Here is a 7,804-nt window from a genome sequence, read left to right as displayed (position 1 = left end):
AGATAAAGGATTAATTAATCAATGGATTAAATTTTTCAGAAGTTTGATTTAATTGATTGGTGTCGGTAATTCTAACATGGAGATTTAAATAAGTTGTAACGAAAAAAATTTGAAATTAAATAGAAGAGTGTAGTTATAAATTTTTAGTGGTACAATCTGTGATTTATTATGATATGATTAATTCATGCTTTTACGAATTAAATATTATAATTGAAAGCCTCTGCTAATTAATTTGTGGTCCCTACTATGCCTGATTAATTGATCGAGTTCGAAAAAGAAAAGGATTGTTAGTATGTTTTTAGTTTAGGGATAAATCGTTTTTGACTTTTATTAGTGTAAACGAGAAAGAAATTTTTATTTCCTTAAAAGAAGAAAGAGCAAAATACTGGATTTCTTTGTTTCCTTAAAAGATGAAAGAAACAAATATTGTTGTTATTGCTTATTAATGGATATTGATGATGTTTAAATATCCTTGGTATTTAATGACTATCTAAATACACTTAATGGTATTTAGTGGTTGTTGATAACTATTGATCATGGCTGTTGGATACCTTAACGGTGTCAAAATACACTTAATGGTATTTAGTGGTGTTGATAACTATTGATCATGGTTGTTGGATACATTAACGGTGTCAAAATACACTAAATGGAATTTAATGATTGTTGATGACTATTGATCATGGTTGTTGGATACACTTAACAATGTCTAAATACACTTAAATGTATTTAATGACTATTAATTATGACAAGAAACATTTCATCTTTCAAACCTTTCCCTTATGCTGAAAAGTATAAATATGGGTGGTGGTTCTCAAGGAAAGATCATCCTTTTTTTTCTGAAAATCTTCTTGCCCACACAAAACTTGATTGAGAGAGTTAGTCAGGAATTAGTAGAAGGCTGCAATCTTGGAGCCTTGGTCCCTGAACGAGTTGTGTGAAAGCTACAAAATGTTAGAGTTTCACAATTTATTTAGTTTGCATTATTATGCTATTATGTAAGTTTGTGATTCTGAATAATGCTTCCGTTATGTATAAACTAAGAGCATTGACATCAATGACAACAAAAAAGAGAAATACAATCAAGGGCAAACTAAATTTTCAGAGGTCATCATGGGGAATTTATTTCAGTTTTTTCAGCCCTCTTTGGTATCCAGAGTAACAATGATGTTGAGTCTTTTGTCTCTCTATATTGAAATGGAATGGTGCAAGGAAAATTGTATCAACAAGATCATTGTTGACGTAGTATATTTTTATCGGTTTTTTGTTTGTCAACTTTTCCCTTGTAAAGAGTTGAATTTATCCAACTTACTTAGTTATTATAAGGGAAAATGCATAAGTACCTCCCAACCTATTTCCGAAATCTCAGAGACACACTTATACTATACTATACTAAGGTCCTATTACCCCCCCCCCCCCCCCCCAACCTATGCCCAAAATCTCAGAGACACACTTATACTATACTAAGGTCCTATTACCCCCCCCCCCCCCCCAACCTATGCCCAAAATCTCAGAGACACACTTATACTATACTAAGGTCCTATTACCCCCCCCCCCCCCCAACCTATGCCCAAAATCTCAGAGACACACTTATACTATACTAAGGTCCTATTACCCCCCCCCCCCCCCCCAACCTATGCCCAAAATCTCAGAGACACACTTATACTATACTATACTAAGGTCCTATTACCCCCCCCCCCCCCCAACCTATGCCCAAAATCTCAGAGACACACTATACTATACTAAGGTCCTATTACCCCCCCCCCCCCCCAACCTATGCCCAAAATCTCAGAGACACACTTATACTATACTATACTAAGGTCCTATTACCCCCCCCCCCCCCCAACCTATGCCCAAAATCTCAGAGACACACTTATACTATACTAAGGTCCTATTACCCCCCCCCCCCCCCAACCTATGCCCAAAATCTCAGAGACACACTTATACTATACTAAGGTCCTATTACCCCCCCCCCCCCCCGAACTTATTTTATAAATAATTTTCTACCCCTTTTCGGCCTACGTAGCACTATCTTCTGGGCCAGCACATGTTGACAATTTTTTCAAGGATAGTGCCACATAGGCCGAAAAGGGGTAGACAATTATTTATAAAATAAGTTCGGGGGGGGGGGGGGGTAATAGGACCTTAGTATAGTATAGTATAAGTGTGTCTCTGAGATTTCGGAAATAGGTTGGGAGGTACTTATGCATTTTCCCTTATTATAATGAGGTTTGGTTTTATATCTCCCTCCTTCATGTATTTTATTTTTGGTTTGATAATAGACAAGGTGGGGGTCAATGCCAAACCTTTCGCCACCTCAAGGCGGATTTCAAAGGAAAAAAGAAGTTATAGAAGTGTGAAAATTATATACCAACATGTATAATAGAAAAAATAATTAAAATTACAACTTGAAGAGTTATGAACATCCACAAAGTAGACATTGAAATTTTGTAGGACAATACAAGACTCGTTCCATTTTAGTTGAGACTCTACAAGATGTATTCGATTTCAAGAATTCTTGGAGGTTGCTCTACCCGAAATCCTAGCTCATGTCTATAGAAAGAGTAATATATTCCCTTAAAAAGTCAACTTGAATATTTCGCAAATTCATGAAATATTCATAAAGAGATAAAAATATGCTGGACTTTTCTTGATAATCAAATACTTTAAGAAGATCCACAAAAATAAATTCTTTCATGGTGATCAAGTCCAAATCATCCCGGCCAGTTCAAGAAATATGTCACTAACGACCCTTTAATCATGAAGATCAAGTCCAAATCATCCTTGTTCAAGAAATACGACACTAACGACCCTTGAAGCACGGAGATCAAGTCCATAATATCCTAATTCGAGAAATACGCCACCATGACTCTCGAATCACGAAGAAAGTTTAAGAGAGAGAAGAATCAAGAGATGAACAGATTTGTACGTGAACTATTTAGCAATAAATTATGAGAAAAGAAAAAATATACCTCGGAACTATCGTAAATGGTATGTAAATACCCTTCGTTATACTTGTTGGGTTTTAAAAGGTGTGAATGGAAAATGAAGAGTTGCGACTTTTATGAAAAGTTGTGAGTTTGATGAAAAGTTGCGACTATCATGAAGAGTTGTGACTTTTATGAAAAGTTGCGACTTTTATGAAAATAAAGCTGTGATTTTTATGAAAGGTGGTGACCTTTTCGAAAGATTGTGACTTTTCAAAGGTTTGTGACCTTTCTGGTAAGGCACAATAAGAACCTTTTCACACTACCCTTTGTTTTCTATAAATTAAGGGATTTCCTCTCATTTTAAAAGAACTAATTTTTTGGACTTCTTCTTCTACTACTAAATCTAGTATTCTAAGTGTACTTTACTGTCGTTGAGTGGCTAGCTGACACCAGCGTTTTGGGTATCATTACATTGGTGATTGAGATCATTCTATCCTGGGAGGACATATTCCAAATCAAACCTCGGATACTAGAAGGGAATAATTTCCTTAAGGGGACACTGTGCATTCAGTGGGCTTGATCTTCTTTTTGTTTTTCCAGATTCTGGTATGTGTTATAGATTTTAGATTTGTGAATTGATTTATGTTCTTCTGTTCTTCACTGGTTCATTAAACTTTGGTAACTTCGTGTTTCTGCAAAGTTTGTTGGAATCGGTAAGATTCTTTAAACACAGATTGACAACAATTCTTCTTTAAGAAAAAATATTTTCTAATCTGTTCTGATTCTAGTTTCTCTACTAGTTTTAATTTTCCAGTTGTGAAAATGTTCTTAAACTTTATTGTGTCTTACCAAGTTCTTCAAAGTTTTGTTCTAAGTATCTTAGGAATACAAGATGTTTAACAATACTTTAGGACACCGATGCCCTTACTGTCTAATTTTTGGAGTGTATATACCCCTTGCACTAACGGAAAGATACATGTCATTATCTTAACAGCCTATCCAAATTTTATTGATTTTAAACCCACAATTAAAAAATTGACCCGAATAATTAAAAATCCACCAAATAATTTTAAGACCCACACCCAATAAATCTAATTTTCCTTTTCTTCTCAAGTTCCAACAACCAAAGACTACACGAACCAGTTAAAACACACCACCATCGCGACTCCATCTTCTCCGGTGAAGTTTCACAAACAAAGCCACCTCTAACTGCTACCAAACCCAACATCCATCGATTCGGCGAAACCAACGAGGCCGCAACCCTTCGGCTACCACGCACCCATCTCTCTCTCAACGGTGTTCCAACAGCTTCGGTGAGCATACCTCTAGCTCTCTTTACAAAGCTTCAACAATGGCGGCCAAGAAGGCACTCTGTAACCCATAAAAAAATCAATCTCAATTCCATCAACTGAGAAACCTCCAAAGTTCTTCGTTGATGAGAATCATATTAAATTAGGATAGCAATTAATATGAGATTTAACTATAAAAAACCTCTAACCAAACCAAGAAGATAGTCTATTGGGGGTTTGGGGTTATAATCTGGTGCGTGTCTTAAATTATTTGGGTAAGTTTTTAATTAATCGGGTCAGTTTTTTAATAATGGATAAAAATTAAATAAATTCTACATAGGCCGTTAAGATCATGACACGTGTCCCTCTGTTAGTCCAAATGGTATATACACTTCAAAAATTAGACGTTAAGGACATAAGTGTCCTAAAAGTATAACGAAGGGTATTTAGATAGCATTTACGATAGTTTGGGGGTATATTTGTCATTTTTCCCATAAAATATTCATGTTTCTTCATATTTTTTTTGTGATTCCAATATATTTTCTGTCACTTTAAAATTTGTTCCAAACACATAATAAGCTTTTCACAATCATAATACTTAAATGTGGATCAACTATATATTCGTTATCCCAACCATAAAGATAAGGGAATAAAGAGAAGATTCCTTGTTACAAAACCACAAATATACTTGGTGAAACGGTAGTTATAAAAGATAATAAGAATTTATAAATCTTTCAAGCAAATAGATGCATCGTGGGCATTTGGTCTAGTGGTATGATTCTCGCTTCGGGTGCGAGAGGTCCCGAGTTCGATTCCCGGAATGCCCCATCTCTTTTTAATAATTTTATTTAAATGATTTTTGCGAAGTCAAATTTTTTGTTAAGAATATCCAAGATTTAATATATATGTGTGAAAAATAATTTTTGACCTATATATTTCGTACTATAATTTTTCGATGAAGCGTGTCCAATTCGCCACACCCTGAGCTATATGTGGCTAAGCGTCCATACAAGTTAGTATGTATCATTTTGATTGTTTTGGAGGGTGAGGTTACTTTGTTTAAAATATTTGCTAAAGAATCCACCGAGATTGATGTTCTGAAAATTGCAGTAAACTCATCAGGCAATATTGATAGTGACATCAAGACAATAATATAGTTCATGGTGGGGCTCAAAGACATGTGCGGACAATTTAATCTAACATAGTCAAGTAGACAACATCGAGCATAGTCCAGACTGCTCTCTTAAATAATCCTATTTATATGTCGTTCATATTAAAAAATACATTTTTCTTAATATTTGTTATTTCACAAAATCAATACATAAATCACATTTTTCTTCTTATTTTACATTTGAGAGTTGTTAAGCTTTGAAAGTATGAATTTAACCAACATAGGAAAACTAAATAATTAATTAATGTTCATTGGTCAATTTAATTAATCAAAATAAAGTGAATCATGTTCATTTATTGAAAATTTGATCTAAAATAATATTATTTACTAAATAAGGTTATAATTTGGAAATTTAATAGTTGACCAAAGTCAATATTTGAGGTAAACAAGCTCAAAATTGAGATTTAAAAGTTCTTGAAGGTTCGGGGATGATTTTGAACTTAAATGGATGGTTTAATTTGGACGAGTCCAAGGGGGCTGGGGCCTGGGGGTGATTCAGATACTTAAGTTAAATAGTAGTTAATTTAAAGATTAAGGATTGATCACGATCAACAATGTGCTTGGAGGTCCTCTCTGATCGGTGTTTTGAGAGTTTCAATTGGTTTGTAACGTGTTTTTAGGCGTGATTTGCATATTTTTGTTTGAATTTTGATGGCTTCGGGTGAGTTGGAGCAAATGCCAATAATGGACTCTAAATATTTCAATTCTATGCAAATACATATAGAGTTATCTACATATATATGCACTTGACCTCTATAACATTACTTAATTATTTCTTAATAATTTATCGCAAAATAATTTTCTCAAATACACGAGTTATTATTAAGAATGATCAGTATATCTATGCCAAGTAAATTCAACTTATTTCTACACATCTATAAACGAGGGTAGAAATATGGTTTAGGTTAATGTTTGTAGCCACCCACCAACAATAAAAGGGAAATAATCAAATACCAATAAACCCAAAATTACGAACGCTACACTAGAGTTGAGTTCACAACCTCGCGCAGTAAAGGGTTTATCTACTCATACTTTGTAACATCAACAACAGGATCATTAAAAAATCATATTTACTTACAAGAACAATGTTGAAACAGTTTCAAGAAACTAAAAAGATCTCCACGAAAACTATAAGAATTTGTACACAATAATATCCTAGAGATTACCATAACTCATCTACATAAAAACCCCTACAATATATATATATATATATATACACTTCTAAATTGAGAAAAAATATGTACGTAGCTCTGCTTCTGAATTGAGAATTATCCTTGTTGCATTTGAATTCACTTTATGATTATGATCAAGCATATTCAAGGATCATAGGATTGTACCATTGAAAAAACTGTTTTTTTTGTAAAAATAAAATGTACTAATCTTTTATTGATTTAGTCTGCGGTAAGATGCTGGACATGAGGAAAATGTACCCCCTTTTATTGATTAAGTTCGAGGTAAGATATTAGTTGGGTTTGTGAGTTCGAGGTAATATTTTGGATGGGTATATGGATATCGTGAGTCTATCATAGGTCACACTACTCAACATCCAATATGGAGTGAGTGTATGCCGATATTACCATTGGTCATTGCATTGCGCTGCATATATTGTATCTTATATCCCATTGTCGTTCTCTTTGTTATTATATTGCTATTAAATCGGGGAGTCTTTTCTTCTTTGCAAGATTTCTTTAGCATTATTTATTCGATATAATAACTACTTAAGCTCGATTGACCTATGATGCCTACTGAGAACTAGTTTTTTTTTTGGTACAAAACGATAATAATATATTATAGATTAATATGCATCAGTACAAGATAGTGGCATCACATGGTTATAGCTATCATGCGTAGTTAGGGGAGGGGACTGATTACACTTAGTATTTATACTAGTGGGTGATAAACGCCTAACAAAAAGAGTTCCAGCCTTGTCTGATTCTAGATATTTTACTGCAAACAAGGGTGGAACTGATAATATCAAAATAGAATTGGTCTTCTTCAACTTCACACCCTCCTTAGCTAGAATATCCGCCACTTTGTTCTCTTCTTGATAGCTATGGTGCACCGGAGGCATCCCCATCTGCTTGATTAGATCCCTGCAATCAGATAATATATTAGAGTATGACGGATGATCAACTTTTAGATATGAGATCACCTCTTTGCAATCTATGGATATTTCTATCGGTGTTAGATTGTGTAGTTTAGCCACTCTTAGCCCTTTCACCAAGGCTGAAATTTCAGTTATGATAGGTATTGTTGTTGTTAGAGATCCCATGAAACCTATTACCCAGTTTCCATGGTTGTCCCTTATCACGCCTCCTATACCTCCTATGCTAGTCGGCGTGTTCATTGATCCGTCAGTATTGAGCTTAAATTTTACTTCGGTGGCTTCCACCCAACTTGGATCATTATATTCCTAG

At 34.4% G+C, this 7,804-nt stretch overlaps 1 non-coding gene across 1 annotated transcript; it reads left to right on the top strand.

Annotated features, from left to right (window-relative positions):
* Window positions 1-4,971: 4,971 nt before the first annotated feature.
* On the top strand, window positions 4,972-5,043 carry TRNAP-CGG (transfer RNA proline (anticodon CGG)). The gene has a single exon. It is a non-coding gene; the product is annotated as a tRNA-Pro (tRNA).
* Window positions 5,044-7,804: the final 2,761 nt, after the last annotated feature.

The sequence above is a fragment of the Solanum tuberosum genome, unplaced genomic scaffold (genome assembly GCF_000226075.1).
Source record: "Solanum tuberosum cultivar DM 1-3 516 R44 unplaced genomic scaffold, SolTub_3.0 scf00165, whole genome shotgun sequence".
In the NCBI taxonomy this organism is placed as follows: Eukaryota; Viridiplantae; Streptophyta; class Magnoliopsida; order Solanales; family Solanaceae; genus Solanum; species Solanum tuberosum.
The sequence above is the reverse complement of the archived record's forward strand: the minus strand, read 5'-3'. Positions and strand labels throughout refer to the sequence as shown.